This window comes from Sorex araneus, chromosome 4 (assembly GCF_027595985.1).
Source record: "Sorex araneus isolate mSorAra2 chromosome 4, mSorAra2.pri, whole genome shotgun sequence".
Taxonomy (NCBI): Eukaryota; Metazoa; Chordata; class Mammalia; order Eulipotyphla; family Soricidae; genus Sorex; species Sorex araneus.
This window is the reverse complement of record NC_073305.1, coordinates 199,781,887-199,802,770: the sequence shown is the minus strand read 5'-3', so window position 1 is coordinate 199,802,770 and position 20,884 is coordinate 199,781,887. Positions and strand designations below refer to the sequence as shown.

Here is a 20,884-nt window from a genome sequence, read left to right as displayed (position 1 = left end):
TCTCCCTATCCTTACCATCTCTTTTAGAACAGATTACTGCTCAGATGAGAGGCTGCGAATTCACAATGGACCTGGCTATGCTATTTTCTTTTTTTATGGATGCATCTAGCCAGGTTTCTTTGATCATATTTCTCTGTTCTTGGAGCCTGGCAACCTTTTCCCTGATCTCTTGACATCTCTGATTTCTCCTTCACTTAGGCCATAAACATGGAGCCCAGTGAACTCTGAGTCCAGAATGGACAATAATATATCCTATAGCTACATTGCCTCTGGAAGTTAGATCAGCCAGGTCTCATTTCTATAGGAACTTTGCACATTCCATTCTTCTGAGTCCCCCAGGGCCTACCATAGAATGGGATAGAAAGAGCTGGGGTATCCAATTCCTGCAGAGTCAATTTCCAAGGGAAAATATTTAATGCTTAGGGTTTATTTCTTATTGTAAAGTTTGGTGACAGTAATGCTTTGTATCAATTAACTCTGAGTTAAATTACTTATGAACAAATCTATCAAATGGAAAGGTTCAGTCATTTGAGTGAGGAAGCTAGTTCATTGTGATTGTTCAATTCTGCTTAAAGAATATGATGAGGTACATTTTAATAGCAGTATCTAGAGGCCTGACTATAAGCTTATATTTCTCATTAACAAAACGTCATGCTTGGCTAGCAGGCCTTGAACTGTGATCAGTTGTAGTAAGAAAACACTGCTTTTGGATTGGTTAAATCATCAAGACACCCCGATCTTAATTAGACATTAAAGCTAAAATGAGTGTTTAAATATTGAGACTTCCCTTAACTCTTAAATGTTTCCTCCTATAAATGGAGACGTGCCACTTCCTGCCTGAATCCACATAAAAGGGTTGAGGAGAGAGTGCACGGGGTGCGATGATTTCACTCTGCATCCAGCCTGCTCTCTGCAGAACCACTGATGGAATCAGACAAATTGGATTGATGGTTAGCACCAGGTTGTTGATTGAACCTATTTCCATTCTGCTGACTCATCAGCTGACCCTGGTCCTTCATTATCCCATTCTGTCATTCTGCAGCCATAGTGCAGTGACAAAGGCACCCTGAAAGATGATCCAACCATGGTTTTAGAAACAAAAGCAGACCCCATGGACTGCACACAGCCATCCAGGCTCTGCTTCCATGCATGGAGTGATGTCTATGTCAGCACAGTTCTCCAGGATTTAATAGGAAACCATCTCTCCCCTTCATTGCACTCTGAGGCAGAAAAGTGACTCAAATATTAGGGGGAATTTCAGACCAGATTTTTCTCCTTGATACTTCAGATCAGGTTTAAGAGTGACACAGTAGTCTTAAACCCATTAAAGTTTATGAGTGGGGCTGGAGCGATAGTACAGTGGGTAGAGCATTTGCCTTACAATTATCCAACCGGGTTCAAATCCCAGCATCCCATGCGGTTCCCCTACTACCACTATGAGTAATTCCTAGGTGCAGAGCTAGGAAATAACAAAGAACAACAAAATAACAAAGAACAACAAAAAAAAGAGGGAGAGACCCTTAAAAGCTAGGAAATATTTCTGATGAGCCCCACAAGTATTTGGAATTTGAAGACATCAGATATCCCAAGCACCCTAGCCTCATTCCAACTCAGATGTGGGAGGAGAGAACCATGATTTTCACAGAGCAGGCAGACCACATTCTTTGGAGAAATCAAACTAGAGCTTATCCGGGATTGGAAACTTTTATTACAGAGGAGGGCATCTGGAGAAATAAGTAAATAAATAAATCCAGCCATTATCTCTCAGTAATCTTTAGGATGGTCCTAGCTAGGCATTCTGCAAATGAAAAAATAGAACTTTCTTTCTCTTGAGAAAATGTACTTCCTCGATGGAAATGCTTTTGTGGGAATTTGGAGAGCTTCAGAACAAAATGATCAGTCACTTAGTTGTGGAGTCAGGTGAAATCCTTGCCTTCCAATCTGCTTTTCAATGTCTTGCCCTTAAAAAGTACAGTTGGACAAAGGTTGAGAACACTTAGGGAAGATTCCTATGTGCAAAAGAGCAAATGGTGAAGAAATGAGAAACAATAGAGGTAACAATAAAACTACAAAAAGATATGCTTGAACTAAACATAGAATCATCATTATCATCATCACTGTCATCCCATTGCCCATCAATTTGCTCGAGCGGGCACCAGTAACATCTCCATTCGTCCCTATCTCGTGCTGCTGTAGCCTGATGGCGTACTGGGGGCTCTTTCAGGATCAGGGGAATGAGGACCATTGTTGCTACTGTTTTTGGCATATCGAGTACTCCACGGGTAGCTTGCCAGGCTCTGCCGTGTGGGTGGGATACTCTCGGTAACTTGCAGGGCTCTCTGAGAGGGACAGAGGCTTTTGGGGGCCCTCTAATCGCCCTTACAGGTGTTCTCAGTCTACCAAATGTAAGCTTTTGGTTCACTGGCATGTTGTAATGACCTGCACACTGACAAACATGCACTTGCCTGCGTCTCTGGGCAGCACTTGGAATATCTGTGGCTCAGGTTGATCTCCTTGAGGTTGATGGAGTGTGCCCGGAGGTTGTTGAGCAGATGGCAGAGAAGTACCCTATCGAAGAGGGTCTGTGCCAGGTCGAACAACTGCGTTGAGCTCCAGGTCACCGGGTGGTTGGCTGACAGTACCCCACAGTGGATGAGCCACTGCGAGCACTGCCGCCACGGCTCTATGTCCGATGTCACTTTGACTCGGCCTGGCTGGGGCAGGCGGTGACGCTGTGGCTGCCACAGCAGTTTCTCCATGCCCCGCCAACGCCATTGAATAATATGTACAATATACTTAAAATTCTCCTGGGCTGATCTAAATAGGAATAATTTTTTTAAAAGACTGATTTCTTGGAAGTTAAAAATATATTTAAAAGTAGCTAGATTTATTTATTTATTGATTGATTGATTGATTGGTTTGGGGGACATACTAGACTGTGCTCAGGAATCACACTTGATAGTGAACCTGGAACCACCAGTGATTGAACCAGGGTCAGCTGCTGCAAGACAAATATCTTGTCACCTGCACTATCTCTCTGATCCCCCCAGATAATTGGATTAAAAAACATAGAATTCAAGAAAGATTATTTTTTAAATGAAAGAAAATAGGCAATATGATAAAATAAAACAACCATCAAGTGATAAAATATTTAAGGAGTTCAAAAAACAGGGCAACAAAAATGTTGCAGAAGAAATTTAAAAAGCAATGCAAAAAAATCTCTAAAACAAAAGGTTATTCAAGGTAAATTGTCATAAACATATTGAACAAAGGGATTAAAATGAATATGTTATTTGTTTATTGATTGATTTTGGTGCTGCTAGGGGTGACTCCTGGCTCTGCACTCGGGAATCACTCCTGTCAAGGCTTGGGGGAAAGTATGGGGTGCTGGGGATCAAAACTGGGTTGGCCACATGAAAGGCAAATACCAATCCATGAACTATCACTCTGGCCCCTAAAATGAATATTTTTTAAATCTTTCAAAGAGCAAATCAAAGAACCAAGAGTAAGCAGGGTCATTAGATATCTAAAATGAAACGCTGGAAACATGCCTTAAACAACTGGATAGAAAAGTATCTAGCCTAGAATTCTCTATGTAGCCACTTATTCAATTACAGAGAACAGAGTGTATGTTTCTCTTTCTATTCAACATTGAATGTTTGTTATAGTTCAGGTGGTTATTTTTTGGTTTTGGGAATGCAAATTATATTCATGTAAATTAACATTAAACATTCCGAGGCTCCAAAATAATCTTTAAAGACCTCCCACATGGTTGCCACCATGTTGACTCACCCAGTGAAATATTTCTTTTCTTTCTTTTCTCTTTCCCTTATGTCCTTTACATAGTTTACTTTAGAGCAATGTCCTTTTTTGTATAGATACAGGCAGACAATTAATGCTATGCTTTTGTAACTTGGGAGTTAATTTACTCCAAATAATATTTAGTCCTGGGCATCTGTCATACTTACTCGACTTAAGCCTCAGTTACCCGTAGTTCTTAGCACACCCAAAGCAGGGCCTCAACGAAGGGACTGGATGGACCAGGGGCAAGCTACCCTGGCAACAAAATGGGACAGAACAAGGTTATAATAAGCTTATAATAAGTTAAGAGCATAGTCATGGACAAATTCTGACCCATGACCCAAAACGAAGTGACTGGACAAAGATCCTGCAGAGATTAGGAAAGACTAATCTGGCCTGAGATCCGTAGTCTGGGATCTATAGGGAGATATCCCCAGGAGAGCCACCCTAAAAACTTAATATATCTGTGTCCATACAAAATGACTAGAAATATTATTAAAAAGTAAATTTGATGGTTGTTTAAATGGATATGGACTAAGGAAAGGAGAAATGCACCTTTAGATGAAATTCTGTTCTTGAGCAGATCTCCTAGCAGAAGGAGCTCTTTGTCTTAGAAGAGCTTCCCCAGAAGGAAGGGCTTTCATATGTTCATTGTGCTACCTCACCTCTGTGTAATTGCTACCCACAATCCTTGGTGATTTTTTCCATATAACTAAGGCTGTGAGAGTGCGCAGGGGAGGAGGAATATGAGCAGTATGTGAGACTGGAATGGGGCACACAGTGAGATTGAAATAGGCATGCGGGGAGTATGGAGTAAATGGCAGGACAGAGATTAGAATAAATGGGCACTGATCACCAACCAGCTTGGTGGCCCTGTTCCCTCCTTCATGTGTCGGTTGGTGGTGGTGGCAGCCCGCCATGGGGAAGAGACTCATGACCACTGAACGCATGTGGCGAGAGAGCACACATTTTTATTAAGCACACACCGATAGGCAAAAATCAGTATCAATCCCTACAGTGACCTAAAGACTTCGGAAACCTGGAAAATGTCTGGATTAGGGACTTCTCTGAGTCTCCATGCATACTAATATGTTTTCATGTCTTTTCCATGATGACTGCACGTGTGAGCCATGAGTCTGGACACTTGGAACTGTTTGTACTGATAATAAAGGCAAAGCTCAGGGCTGGTTAGTGATTCAATTTGCTGGCATCACACAGCTGGTCCATTAAGGTTTCCATGTTGGTCATTAAAAGCACAGGTTGCCAGGAAGCGTTATTGTAATCCAAGCCAGGGGTATCTCTATTTATATGTACTTATTTATTTATTTATTTATTTAGAGTCTGGTGAGCACCAGCTGTCGATGGTTTATATTGTTAATTCATTAAACTTCATGCTCAATCCTCTCAGGAAATCCCTGCCATCCTGCTTAGCAGTAAGGATATCACTGGAGCACTTGGTGCTGCAATTGCAGATAATATCAATTATTTAGTTTTCTGCCAATTCCTATTAGGCTTTTTCTAACGGGAGAATTTACACTGTGTTATTGAATTAAAAACAGTGGAAAGCTTTGGGGAATTTACACTAATTAGCCAGCATTTGTAAACCCCTTTGTTGCAGATAATTTGTTTACATGACTAATTCAACCTTTCAATTATGGGGCCTACGTGGGCCATAGAAGGTGTCAGGTTGGCTTGGCACAGGGATGAGAACGTGGAAAAACTCATTTCTCTTTGTTATGAGGTCTGATGACCTAGCTCAGCACCACTTTCCTTGTGTATTAACATGTTTATAATTATACCTGAGAGCTTTGGGACTCCCAGACTTCTACACGTTTTTTTTCTTTTGGAGGGGGGGCGGTGAATTTTATATCCATGCCAGCTGGGAAGCTCCAGGGACTGCTTGATAAGACCTCCACCTTCATCTAGCTCTGAATCCCCCTAAACCCCTCCACAGTCTTAATATCTTGGTTGTTGGGATCATGATAGGATTCTGCTCTGCTAAGATGTTTCATCCCGTTCTATGACTAATTCCATGGAGGCGCCATTCATGGTTCGTTAACCAATCTGTGGACTGACTGGGAATAAACAGGACTGCATTTACCCTGGTAAGAGGTGGATAGAGAAATAAACATCATTTGGCTGGTGCTGAAGGTGATGATGAGGTTCTATATCATCTATAATAATTATAAAAGAGAGCCAGAGAAACAGTGCAGGGGTTGAAAGGTATGCCTTGAATGCACCTGACCTGCGTTTGAACCTGACTCCACTAGGGATAGTGGTCCTGGAGCCCCCCAGAACCAGTGAGGTCAGCCTGCTAGTCTCCAGCCCCGAGGCTGTGAAATCACTGTATCATTGAACCTCATACTCCGCTGATCCCAGACCCCCTGAGCCTACTTAGGAGGGACCTCCCCTTCTAAAAACTAAAAAATTTGAAAAGAGCCAGGGAGAAATTTATGTTGGACTCCTTTGGGCTTCTTGGATGTCAGCTATTTCAATGCAATTTTTTTGATGAGAATAGTTGAAATATGGTCATATATCTTCTGAGAGTGATTCTGGGAAATAAGTTTGGTCTTATAATAGCTGTGCATATTTTCATTAGGTACTTGAAGATTTAAGAATTGTCTTAACAAATAATATTAGCAGGAATGTTCCAGGTACAAAATTGCAGTTCATGGCTATCAGCAGACATGAATATCCTTTTATCTAGATCAGCACACACTGCCTTCCTCACTTGCCAATCTCCTTCTCTGTGTCTCTTTTCCACCCCTTCTCAGGTTCTTGGCTGGACCTGGGCCCACAGTGGCAAATAAAAGAGATGCTGAAACAGAGTTATTTAAGTTGTGGTTTCTGTTTGGGGCCCACACTCAGTGATGCTCAGGACTTATACCTGACTTTGCATTCAGGGACAAATCCTGGCAGGGCTCAGGAGACCATATGGGATTCTGAGGATCAAACCCTGGTTAGCTCTATGCAAGGCAAATGGATTAGAGTTCTTGCACCGTCTTTGGTTGTGAACCAACCAAATTTTGCTGTACCCTAAGATTTTACTTTCTTGTTCTTTTGTTGTGTTTTGGTTTTGAAGGGGCCACACTCAGCCATGTTTGGGGGCCACTCACAGTGGTGGTTAGTACTTGGGTACCCATGGCCAATCCCAGGGATCAAAGGTGGGCCACTCACCATCAAAGCACAGGGTCCAGCCCTTATGACCATCTCCCTAGCTCCAGGCTTGTATGTTTTGTCAGTATTTTATGGGCAAGAAGAAAAGATGGGTCTACTAAGTACCACATGGATGCCCTGGTACATTCCAATGTTTCCTGGTACATCGAAGTCCCAGGCTTGCTTTCCACAGAGTGGGCTCTGCTGGTCAGTAGGAGAAGAGGAATGAGTGGCAGCTAAGGAGAGAAAAACAGAGGTCTGAGACCATCTGCTGAGGACTATAGAGCTGGAAAGATAGCACAGCAGGAAAGGAACTTGCGTTGCATGTAAAAGATTCCAGTTCATTCCTCAGTCCCACATACAATGTCCAAAGCACCACCAGGAGTGATCCTTGAGTACAGAGTGAGGAAGAATCCCTGCACACTGTTGTATGTGGTCCCAAGCGAAAAACGAACAAGGAAAATTTAGCAAATTCAAAATGGTTCAAAATAATTAGCTGAGTGTTCAGTATGCAAGTTTGAGGGTTGAACTCTCACTAGAGCCACTTAGGATGGGTTGCTGGGGAGACCCCACTCTCCTCCTAGATTCTTGCCTTCACAGCTTCCATCCACTGCAACAATGCAGGGTGGCTTGTCTCTTCCTCATTCTTTGTACATTTTGAAGTTAGTAACTAAATATTTTCATCCTGACTCTAAATAGCTTCAAGGGCTATCTTTGCAAGTGAATTATAAATATTGCCAGTTTAAGAAAGCAATTACCATCTTCTTTTCCAAGTATCCACTGGGACCCACATATCATAGTGAGGTGACACCTAAACTGCTCATGTGGAAAGAGTACCAACAAGATCTCTTTTCCCCAGGAGGAATGCACTTGTGCTGAGTTTCATCCTAGTACAATAGTATAATGGCTTTCAGCTTTAAAAGATTTTTCTGAATTAGCTTATTAATTTTTTTTCTGCACAGTAGTGTCTTAACCACCCTAAGGCAAGCAGGTCACGCCTGTTGTGTTGCAAGCTCAGAATTAGGGGGATTAAATGCCTGTTGGCATGTGGGAAAAGCTTCCCCAAGGAAGTGGCATTTCAGTGGCAGGGTGTAAGAAACTTAAAGAATGCTTTAGTTTGTATCGGGTGTTTAGTGGGAGTATTTATACCATCTTGATTTTGCCAGGATTGATACTGTCAGGCCATGCTCCACACATTTGGACAAGCCTCACGCTTGGAGGAGTCAGCAGAAGAACTCAGGTGTGCGGGACCCAGGGCTGAGATCTCCAAGACTGCTTGGATTGGGACTGAGGCTCTTCCACCCAGATCTCCCATTTTCCAGTAGCTAGGCAGTCACATCCAGAGACTGCCCCCAGTGCCATGTAATCCCATCAATGGTCAACATCCAGAGACTATAAAACAAAGCTCCCAATGCAGCCACACGACATCTAATAGTCTAGTTCTCCCTCTTAGAGAACATGACAAGCTACCGAGAGTCTATTGCCCACTTGGAAGAGCCTGGCAAGCTCCCCGTGGAGTATTCATATCCAAAATACATTAAGAGATATATACACACCTCTCCTGTCAGAGAGCCTGGCAAGCTACAAAGAATATCCCGCCCACACGGCAGAGCCTGGCAAGCTACCCGTGGTGTATTTGATATGCCAAAAACAGTAATTGATATCATTCCCCTGACCCTGTAAGGAGCCTCCAATCGTTAGGAAACACGAGTAAGGAGAGGCTGCTAAAATCTCAGGGCTGAGTATAATAGAGACGTTACTGGTACCTGCTCAAGAAAATCGATGAACAATGGGATGACAGTGATACAGTGATACTGTCAGGAAGAAGGCACTGCTCTGTGGCTTCTTTCACTTTCTGAAGAAGGAGGGAAAAAATGGAAGGTAGGGGGATGGGATGAAAAACGGATGTCACTTCCATCAGGGGAAGTGGGAGATGAGGTTTGTCACTGCTTTTGGAGTAAGTCTGGGAGGCACTCAGTGCTGGTGAAGGAACAGAATCCAGGGCCTCACATCTACGAGGCCTGTGCCTACCCCACGTCCCCAGCCCAGCACACTGTGCTTTCTCTGTTCTCAGACACCATAAAAGGCGATCATGGTTAGTGCTTTACTTCCTTGTGAAAACAACTAACTTGGACATTGATGCTTAGAGATACGGTTCATTTCTAGGAGACAGCCCCAAAGTAAAACTATGAGTCTAGATCAGGTCTACCAAGAAGCCAGCCTGTACTTGGAATCAAAAAAAGCCTTTTTCATGAGAATGAGGCCAGACCCCAGGATGTCCAGATGGCTGTGGTTTCGTAGGGCAAGGTGACCCCAGAGGCTGGGTCCCAACCCCTTTGCAGTTAGACTTGCTGAGCTGTTGTTCATGATCTATGTGTGTGTTCCAAAAATTGTGGGCGCTCGCTGCATGCGTTCGGTGGTTAGGCCACCTTCCCACCCAGGATGGCTGACAGTGATGGATGAAAGAAGGAGGAAATGGGCCAGACTGGTTGGTGATCAATTGCCGTTAATTCCAATCTTCCTCTGCTTCCTTCCAGTCTCACTTACTACCCATACTCCTCCTCCCCTGCCCACTCTCACTGTGTTGGATGAGACTTGGATCCTAGTTTGAACTAGCGACGGCTCGAGCTCATAATAAAGTTCCTTTGCTTTTGCATTATTGTATGTGGACTTGGTTTTCCCATGACTGGGGGTCCGAAACTCAGGCACAACAGAGAAAGGACAAACCAATGTTATCCTACCATGACCCAGATTCAGAGGCTCAGGGGAGACCCTGGAATATTGTGTTGCCTGCACAGGCCATTCCCAGAGGCCACAAGAGGGTGAGTGCTACTCCGGGTCTCAAAGCAACAGGTTCCAAGAGAAAACCAGGACATGAGCCCAAATCCCCAGGGCCTTTATTTGCCTCCATCCTGGAATTCTGTCTTTGCTCCAGTATTGATGCAGGTGTGACAAATTTACAAGAAAGCCTACCCTTTTGTGGGGGTTGGGGTGGTTGGAGGGATCATATACTGCAGTGCTCAGGCTTACTCCTGACTCTGCACTCAGGAATTACTCCTGGTGATGATCAGAGGACCATATGGGGTGCCAAGGATCAAAATTGGGCCAGTCACATGCAAGGCCATACTCCAGCCTTGGTAGCCTACCAGCACATGTAACCCCAGGACAACGCTGGCTGATACACATAGACCCCTTTCTTGGGAGCAGAGGCTGTGTCACTTAGACATATGTAGGTGTCAAAGGACAAAACTTTGATCTCAGAGGGAACTCTGACCAAGAGTTGGCATAAAGAGAGTGCAGGAAGCCTCTGAAATGAGTCGGACTTGCCTTATTTGGGAGGGCTGGTTATCTTCAGTACAGAGGAGTCCATACTCATGATACCCTTCACACAGGCTGACTCAGTATGAGCAGGCAGGTGTAAGTCCAATGCTTACATAACCAGCAGAGTTTGTGGGCGCATGTGTTCTCCCAGGAGAGTAAGTACCACTTAGCACAAAGGGTGTATGCAATGCTGGGTCTACTTACAGGTTTCCTGGAGTGGCCAGAATAATCTTTTCTTTTCTTTCTTTCTTTTTCTTTTTATAAAGTCACTTAAGTTATGGATTAAGTTCAGTCATTGAGATCTTGGAGCACAGAAATTTGTTCTCTTGGCATTTCTGCTTGTTAGAGGTTTGGGGCAAGAGCAATTCATTTAAAATCAAGTCAAATAAAAATAATTCTATTTCTGAGAAGTTTCAATTTCAAGGGCAAACCAACTCTCTATAGCAGAATCTCTGGGCAATTTTTCCTTTCTAGTAAACTATCAATAAATAGTATTAAACCAGGGCTATCCAAAGAAGTCTCTAGAAGGTTGGAGAACACAATAACCAGTTCCTTAAAGAGGTCTATTTACTCCAGACAAAAGAGAAAACTGATTCTAGAAGAACAAGTGCTCTTTTAATCTTTTCATTTTTTGCTATGAGCACTCATTATTTAAATGATGTTGATGAGAACAGAGAAACATAAATGTATAATATAATCTAAAAACAATTGCATAATTTATTCACCTATTATCATTTTAAGAATTAAAATAAATAATGCCTAGTAACCAGTGGTTTTTTTAATCTTTTTTTTTTTGTGTGTGTGTGTGGTTTTTTTTTTTTAATCACTGTAAGATAGACCTTTATAAAGCTGTTCATGATTAAGTTTCATGTACAGTGTTCCAACATCCATCCCTCCACCAAAGTACATTTCCCGGCACCAGTGTCCCCAGGTTCCCTCCCATCGCCTCCCCACCCTCTGCCTACCTTTATGGCAGGCACTTCTCTTCTCTTCTCTTCTCTTCCCTCTCTCTCTCTCTCTCTCTCTCTCTCTCTCTCTCTCTCTCTCTCTCTCTCTCTCTCTTTCTCTCTCTCTCTCTGTCTCTCTCTTTCATACACACATACCCCTGCACCCCCTTGTCTCTCTCCCTCTTTTGGGCATTGTGGTTTGCAATACAGATACTGAAAGATTATCATGTATATCACTTTAACTACTTTAACACTCAGGTTCTTGATCATTTCCAACTATAATTGTCATATTGGTTCCTTCTCTATCTACCTACCCCATGCCCCACAGGCACTTGTGGTAGATTCCAACCATTGATCAATCCTCCTAGCTAACCTGTGTTTTTTTTTTCTATTTCTTTGTGTTTGTTTTGGTTTGGGGCTATACCTGGCAGTGCTCAGTTATCACTCCTAGTGGGGCTTGGGGATCATATAGGGATTGAACCTGGGTTGGCCATATGCAAGGCAAGTGTATGCAATACCTGCTGTATTATATGTCTCTAGTTCCATACTTATTTTTCTGATATCATTGATTAAATCATTTAAATGTTTGTATAAGGTACTAATGGTTCTAAAACTTATGAATTGAACAAATGCAGTAAGCCCTTATGATTTATAGTTGGCAAGAACCTCATAGAGTTAAACTCGTGATCACACACATTATTGTCATTTAATTTAGGTGTCTATATTTTTATCTGTATAAAGCTTAAATTCCAAACAAGTTATAGGAATAGTGGTATCCTTAGTAACTCATAAAACCAGGTCTCCACGAGGACCAATTGCCCACCTTAGTAAAAGTAAGTAACAGAAAAGTTTAAATATATAATATCTGTCATTCGACAAATAAAACTGCATGTTGCCAGTATTCTTAATAGGATCAATTTATCTTTAAATTCTGACATGTACCCCAACTCAGCTAAGGCTTATTTTTTTTCTGACCTCTTAGCAATCACAGAAAAACTTATTACATAAATATATTTTCCAGGGCCTACCAGAGTGGCTGTATAATGAGTAGGATGCTTGCCTTGCATGCAGCAGAACTGAGTTTGAGACCCCAAGCACTGTCAATAGTGATCCCTGAACACAGAGTCAGTAATAAACCCTAAGCACTGTTGGGCATGACCCCAAAACAAAACCAAAATAATTTCATAAAAATGTGAATGATTTAAAAAAATTATATATATATATATATATATATATATATATATATATATATATATATCTTCCCCAAGAGAGGGAGACAAGAGAGAGGTAGAGGCAGAGACAGAGAGGCAGCTGGTTTCAGGCATACATGAAACTATTGTTGTAAAAGACTAATTATGTTTTCTCTGTAAAGAGAGGACAGAGAGTTTAGATGTAGGAAAACAAACTCGAATGTATACGCTCATGAGAGTGGCATGCAGCTGGTTTTCATAGAACCTCTGCATGCTTGACAGTTTCATCAGCCCAAACAATTAAAAAGTCAGCAATTATTAATTCCCAAGTACTGAAAGGAAAGACAGGGACAACTGCTGGGCTAGACTAAGTAATTTCTTTTGCCAACAAACAAGACAAATAATCTCCTCTAGAGGATTTCTTTGCTTCTTATTCAAAGGTACCTTTCCAATGAATATTCTCCTTCTTGACAATAGCTCTCCAAAGAAGCCTTTGCAATTCTGAGTTGTCTCAGTGGAAATGCGCATGTCAATGAGATCAGCACACACTGTAACATGAATGAGAATCTGAGAGGAAGTGGCTTGACCCCAGAAAAGCACAATTTTAGAAAGAAAGAGCAAAGGTTACTGGACACATTCTGTTGGGAAAAGCCAATATGTGGTTTTGTTATGCAAAGTCCTGACCACAGATCAGTGAACCCTCAACTTCCCTGAGGGAGGCTGGTTCCAGGAAAACAGACCACGAGTGGACAAGTAAGTCTCACTCAGACTGAGGGAAGGCCCTTAGAAGACTTCACATGGTGATCCAGAGCCAAGTTTTGTTAGGGCACGGATCGAGATCTCCCTATTACGACAAAGAGACTCCAGAGACTGCAAAACAGCAAACAGGGTTTATTGTGAGACTGGCTAGCCAGGGTCCAGCCGCCTACGCGGACACGCATGTCCAACAGGTTGGGCAAAAGACCCCGAGCTTCTCCAAAGGAGATCTTATATAGGCCTTCCCGACCATTATAGCAGAGCCCGCACATTCCCTAGCCAATAAGTTCATAATTCGACATGCCTCTCCCTCCAATCCCATTAGGCCCATCTGCTTGTCCAGCTTATAGATTTACAGGTCACAATTGCATAAGCACCTGCATGGGTCTGAGGGCTGAGCCCGGGCTGGGGAGGCTATCTGTCTGGATTATACCCTTATATGCTCATAGCTCAGGAATCCGCACATTCCTCTTGGAGCAAGCAGATAGCAGAGGCCTGAGTGGAAAATACACAGTTTTCATTGTCTTTGGCCCCGCCCAGGGCAGTCCTGCCCTAACTAAGTTTGTTCTACGAAAGGTCATTTCCAGGTGACATACAGATTTCTCCACTTCAGGGGCCAGCCCAAGGATACATGTCAGAGCCCCTTTCTCCTGGTGCCTGCAATGACCTGAAGTGTACCTCAGAGAGGCCAGGAAATGGAGAAGAGGCATGCCCCAAAGTGGGAGTATTCAAGCAAGTCAAGAGGTGGACATGGCTCCAGTCTTGTTTCAGGCCAAAGCTGAAGGCTTTGGCTGAGTCTTGGTGGCAGGTACCACCAAGCCAAATATTCTCCAACCAGTCACGAGGACAATTCTCCAGTGAGACCATGAAGTTTAGGGTCTCCAGGAGGAAGAATCACACTTCTCAGCAAAACGAGTTAAAAAGGATTTGGACTGTGAATGGGGAGAGCTAAGCCTAGTGGTCTTTCCTCTGCAATGAATGTGGTCTGGATGTAGGGTCCAGTTTGCAATAAGTTATCTTCAATCCTCTGAGGCAAGAGGGAAGAAGTCAAAGCTGTGATTAGTAAGGAAGCAAGAGATCCTCACAATAGCAGGGAAAGAGCGAAATTTTATATTTTTATGATCTTCGGTTACATTATGCTTATCAAAGATGCGGTGTGAGGGTGTTAGGAGCTGGGGGCCCTGGGGAGATGATAAGTGCTGATCATGAAGACCTCAGGAATGATCTCAGAACCTCATCAATGGGACCCCAGAGGATGTCCTTCGCCCATCTGCCTGTGAAGTGGGACAAGGTGCCACTTGGGAACAGGAAGTCAGTTCTCACCAGACACCACATAAGCCATTGTCTTGATCTAGAACTTCCCAGAATCCAGAACTATGAGAAGTTCATGTTTGCTGTTTAAATCACTGCATTTATGGCGCTTCTGGCGCAGCAAATTGACTTTGTTCTTATTTGAATTTGGAGATGATTCAGAACTGATGTATTATTATTATTTTGTCTCAAAGCCTCAGAGCGACGCAACAGTGCATAGAGCATCAGACTTCCAGGCTGAGATAGGAACGTGGGAGATGGTGGGTGGGAGATGGTGGGTGGTGTGAGCGCTGAGCTACAGGGTAGTTCCTGCCAACAGCTGGGCCAGTTCGAGGAAGTCAGATATGGTTCTTCTCTTCCTCAGTATATATGCTGATGCAGTTATTAATTTTCTGTAGTCTATGATTTATCTTTTAAAAGGAGGAGAGAACTAAAACCGTGTAAATTGTTCTTTTTGCCTGAACTAAATAAATACACAGCCTCTTATGGTCCTTAGTAAGCACACCATTTTATTAGCAATCACATCTTCTGAAGAGATAGAAAAAACTTTTTTTAGATCTTGTATCTATGGAAAAAATATTGCCATTCTTTAAATGAAATGATAAATATTTTATTCACACTTTCCATTTTTATCTATGTGAGTGCTGAGAAAACTCATGGCTGGCCTTAAATGATTAGATAGGAACAGAATTTTAAAAATAACAACACTCCATTTTTAAAGGATGCTTGCTTGACATATCATAAAAACCAGTTTCATAATCTTCTGGCTTTAGTATCTCCTTTAATTTAAAATGAAGAATCAGAAACTGAATGACTGCGCTTAGAGTTCCACATTCCGTGCCCAGCCCAGGACCCCTGCGGAGGGGAGTGGCCGATGCCTGGTGTCTTCCTGCCTCGCAGTAAGCATGCACTGGCAGCCTAACCCTCGTCACCTAGACACACACACACACACACACACACACACACACACACACACACACACACACACACACACAAGAAACACGTCCCGACTGCAAAAGTCACAGTGGGAAGGCAACACAGAAAACCCCGCCAGGTTCCGTGTGTGAGAACGGCGGCCCGGAAGCCTCACCCTGTTTTTGTTTTTTGTTTCTTTTTTTTTTGCTTTTTGGGTCACACCCAGCGATGCTCAGGGGTCACTCCTGGCTCTGCACTCAGGAATCACTCCAGGCGGTGCTCAGGGGACCATATGGGATGCTGGGAATTGAACCCGGGTCGGCCGCGTGCAAGGCAAACACCCTACCCGCTGTGCTATCACTCCAGCCTCTAAGACCAACATTTTAAATTCTCCTCTATTCACAACCCCAGGATGTTTTCTTTCTATAGCTTGAGTAGGCATGGGTAAATCATTCGTATTTTGTAATAAAATGTTAGCAAGATAACCATGTCAGGAAAAATGGGAACGGAAGACTCACAGACCACTTCACAGCAGGTGAGTTCTCAGTTAAGGCAATTTTAGTTAGGAATAGCAATGCAATATGAGAGTCTGAAAATAAGTTTTTAAAGATATACATGCTGAAAATCTCTTGTAAAGTCTGAAGATATCCCCAGCATGACCTGTACTTTCCTTTGAAGACTCACCAAGAAATCTGCAAATGACTTTCCTGGGACTATTTATTGTACCAGTAGGATCATTATGGATTAGGATTGTTTGTTTATGACTTAGCATTGTTCTTCTGAGGTCTCCTCTGGTGACTAAAGCATTGTGTCTTAGCACACAGGAGGTTCTGAAAAGTATTAGTTGTGTTGGGAAAACCCATGTATGGCTTAGGTGAGAAAACACAATTAAAAATGGTAGCCACCATGCGCTATGAAATATCAGCACCGGTGAGTGCTTAACAGTCAGAAAACAGTTGTTAATTCTTACTGATTGAATAATATTATCTTTCACTAATAAAACATCCTTTAGGGGTCTGCATGTAAGGTATGGATGTGTATATGCACACACACACACACACACACACACACACACAAACACGCGCGCACGCGCGCACATTGATCCTACCCAGGATTTAGATAATGCCATGCCCATAATTTTCATGTCGAGAGGTCACTACTGAGCAGTGCTTAAGGTTTACTCCCACTGCTGCACTTAGAAATCACTTCTGACGGGAAAGATATGTAAATCTGTAACTGTACCCTCACGGTGATTCACTAATTAAAAGTAAATAAAGAAAAAAGAAAAAGAAATCACTTCTGATGGGGCTTGTCAGACCACCTGAGGTGCCGGGGACCCAATCAGGATTTGGCTTATGCAAGGCACCCTGCCCTTTGTATTATCTCTGTCCCCTCTAATGCCCTTTGTATAAATGAGAAGTTAAGAGATGTTATGTGACATGCTATAGAACTAATAAATGTTATTGTAAAGATGCTGTAATGGTGTTTTAAAATATACCATTACACTCCTTTTTTCCATGAAGACACACAATTAGTCACAGCTGTATTAATTTCCTGGTTCTCCAAGCCTAAACCCACAGTTCTCAAATAAAGTGTGTCTCCATTTCCTTACACCAAAAGGGAGGAGGAGCAGTCAGCTTATAAGCATGTGATAAAATACTTAAAATCCCAGCATAGCTTGGGAAACGCTTTTACTTAAAGAATCCTGCATCCCTTTCTCATTAGAAAGGAATAAAATGAAAATAAATCTGTAGAACTCCAAATGGAAACCTTTTGCTTTTGACTTGACAGGGGTGACAATTTCAGCCTAACAGACGTTTTCCAATTGACCAGGTTCAAACCAACCCACCAGCTAATTGTCTATTTTGAAAGCCCTTCTAAATGTAAGCCCACTTTAAAACAATTCACTGAAGACGGATGCAGTCCAAACCACAAAGATGAGAAGCACTCCACAATTTTCTATCATTTTAAGAAGTAGGACACAACCTGAAAATGGAATATAATTGGGGCAAGGAGCATCTCTGGGCCGTCTATTTTATTCTCATTTCCTCGGGAAGTATTCATATTTGATCTCTCGGTGTCCAAATGGGAATTAGAGCGACTCATGCCTTTGTCTTTGAAACAGGCAAAGGGTATCAGCCAGGATGACATGCACACTATCAAACCACATCAAACCCATGATCTGATCTTTAACAGCGAACAGCCCCGGGTCTTTTTACAGGCAGGGAAAAAAATTCTATAACATGAGTCAAAAAAAAAAAAAGGCAATCCATTTCCATTCTCTTAAGAATTTCTCAACTACAGATTAGGTCAGGGGCAGGGTGGGTTCTCATAGATCTGTCCACCTTGATTGAGGCATGTTATAAATGTGATGAGGTAGGCTTGAAACTTGGAGGACTTATAGAGCCCTACATATAAAAACAAACCCTAAACCAAAGAACACACAGAGCTCAGAGGGCACAAACATGCGATGAGGAGAGTTGGCATTTCATTGAAGTCTGGATATCAGAAGAATGTTGAAAAGACCTTTTTCCTTTCCCCTCGAAGCCAACATATCAAATGGCTGTGAGAGCACTGGTGAGGAATTTAGAAGCTCTAAAGTTTTCCTCTATTAGCTTAGTCACATGCAGAGTTTTATTCTTTGCCCTGCCAAGGGTTAAAAGAGGCAGCCATGGTGATAAGGGGAAAAAATAGAACAGCTCTTTTACCTTCCAGTCTTGGATGGTGTTCAATTAAAAAGCCTGCTTTTGATGCTTCCTGTAGGCCTTGTGTGTGGTGCCTGAGGTCAGGTTATGGAGAATGAACTGTCATGAGCAACAGAAAGAGCCTGTTTTAAAACAGATGTTCCCCTGGATTTGCTCCTGCCCTGATTTGATGCGTCCTTGTTTCTTCCCATTGGGCAGCACTGTGAATGGAGCTGTCTGCTTTCTTTTCCTCTCATGGCCACAGATCTCTCCCAATTCCAGGAAACCACAGTTCTGAATCTGCCTGGAGACTCCCAGACAACACTAACCGAGGACGCAAACACCCACAGCCCCTGGTCCTGGGTTTCGTGGGCTGTCTTAGTTTCCTTCGGATGCTGTAAGAGACAGTCACAAACTCATTGGCTTCCACACTGAGGGTGAATGGCAGGAGCACAGCCTGAATGAATCAATTCACCTAATTGTCATTCTGGTGTTTAGAAAATGAAAACGGGATCAGCAGGATGGTTCCTTCTGGAAGCTCTAGGGGGAAGTCTGCTTCTTTGAGTGTTTCAAAATTACCTACATTCCTGGGATAGTGGCCCTATATAAACCTTTATTCACAACTTTAATATGTATTTAAATGTGCGCGCTACTGGGCTTGTTTTCATCCTGTGTTCCCCTGACACCTCCCCCACCGCCCCCCTCCTGCCCACGCGCGCGCGCACGCGCGCGCACGCACGCACACACACAAAATTCACATCACCTATCTACTGGTTGGCCCCAGTCTCAGGTTGCAGTTCCCTCACTGATGTGACTTTCACCTCTGACTTCCTAGATTAATACATGGTATCCATGTGGCCCCCAGTTTAGAAATACTGTCCTGCATTTGTACTATCATGCTTCATTCTATTACAGTCACTTGCTGTGGTCACCATCACTCCTCTTTCTCTGGCTCTAATCCCCTGCCTCTGTCTTACAACGACCTCTGGAATTATAATGGATCCTCCAAGGAGTTCCAAGCTAACCCCCACACCCTTAAGATCCCTAGTCACCCCCCCACACACACTTTTTTCCTCTTTTGAAGTTATTTATGATTCTCTGGATCATGGCTAGCGTGGTTCATGACTGCCAAGGGTTCTGGAAGTACAGCTAAATGTGGGAAGGTAGCCCAACCTGAATTTGCGAAAGCCTGGAGATTTTGTCATAAAATCCACACACCTGAGTTTTTAAACAGATTAACTTCTGAATGAGGCTAATCCCGAATAGTGGAGGCTGGCTGGGAGCGTGGCAGCGATTTTGAAATGTGGAGGTTTTTAGTTGCTGAGACTCTGTTTGGGTGGGTTACAAAATTCCTTTTTATTGAGTTAGGTAATGGATTAATAGGTCCCAGGGATTAGGCTATAAGCATTTGTGAAGACTCTTATTCAGCCTTATTTAGCATGGACCACGTCTCAAAGCACAGAATCTTAACTCTAGTTGACATCTCCAGGGACCAGATAGAGTCAAGTGTAAGTATCCAGTGTGCTTTATATTACATGGAATAGAAAGGATTTGATCGGAGAAAAGATGTTCAAATGATCCCTCTCAAAAGAGAGTGCTTAAGTTCAAGAACCAGCACTCACCAATGCCCATCTTGGTCATCCTGGGGTCAGCCATATCTTGGATGGCCAGAATTGCTTCTGAATATCTCCCTCTGTATGAAAGGGAGTGACATGTTGAGAGAAGCTGGTAGAAACCTATAAAATAGATTATACTCATGCTTTATTGTTCATAACAAAAATTACTCCTGTTGTTCCAGAGGTATAGCTCAGCAGTGGAGCACTTGTCTTACATGTGTGAGGCCCTATGTTTGACTTTCAACACTGAAAAAAAAAATACTTTGCTTTTCCCATCTTTTTAAAAATTTTTACTATTATTATTATTATTATTATTGCTTTTTGGGTCACACCCAGCGATGCACAGGGTTTACTCCTGGCTCTGCACTCAGGAATCACTCCTGGCAATGCTCTGGGTACCATATGGGATGCTGGGAATTGAACTCAGGTTGGCTGCGTGCAAGGCAAATGCTCTACCCGCTGTGCCATTGCTCCAGCCCCTCCCATCTTCATTTTTGCGATGGGTTTTGGTTTTGATGCTTGAGCCCTTCTACATAAATTGTAGATAGAGCATGTGAGGAAGTGGCTTATTGTAAGGCTAGGCAATCCCTGATGTGTCTTATGGTGCCATAAAGCAAGGAAAGGCTAAAAAAAAAATAATGAAACCAAACCATCCTAACCACCAAGCAACAGATTGAACAAATAGAAACAAAAGGAGTGCAGGAGGGAACAGAAACCCAGTGAGCACCTAGTGACTGAAGTGGGTATTTATTTAGGACTCACATTTTTTAGTCAGCAGTATGAGGTCAGAAAGATTGTATCGTGGGTTAAAGCACCTCTGACATGAGTGATACTGTGGGCTAGGCATAGGATACTAGGAGAGAGAGAAGCAGGTGGGGGCCGAAGTTCAGGCCTCACGATCTATCCCAATTGCCTCATGGGGTGACACAAATGCATCAGGAGGGGATGGTCCATGCAAAGTTTGTTACTGCAATTCCCATAGGAGGAGACACACTGTGGAGGAGGGGGCATGAGAAGCAGCCCCAGATTTAGTCAGGGATAAAAGAAGCCAGAAGAGTGAGAGCTCCCCATTGTTGGGGTCTCTGTAGGCAGGATCAAGGGAATTACAATAAATCAGATTCAGTTGGATTTTTTTCACCCAGACTTTAGGAACAGGATCAGGAAGAGCTAGTCTGGGAATACAGAGA

The 20,884-nt window shown here is 42.9% G+C and overlaps 1 pseudogene; it reads right to left on the bottom strand.

The window, feature by feature from the left end:
- Positions 1-20,884, bottom strand: part of LOC129404403 (ubiquitin-associated protein 2-like) — a 65,906-nt pseudogene that overhangs the window by 21,627 nt on the left and 23,395 nt on the right.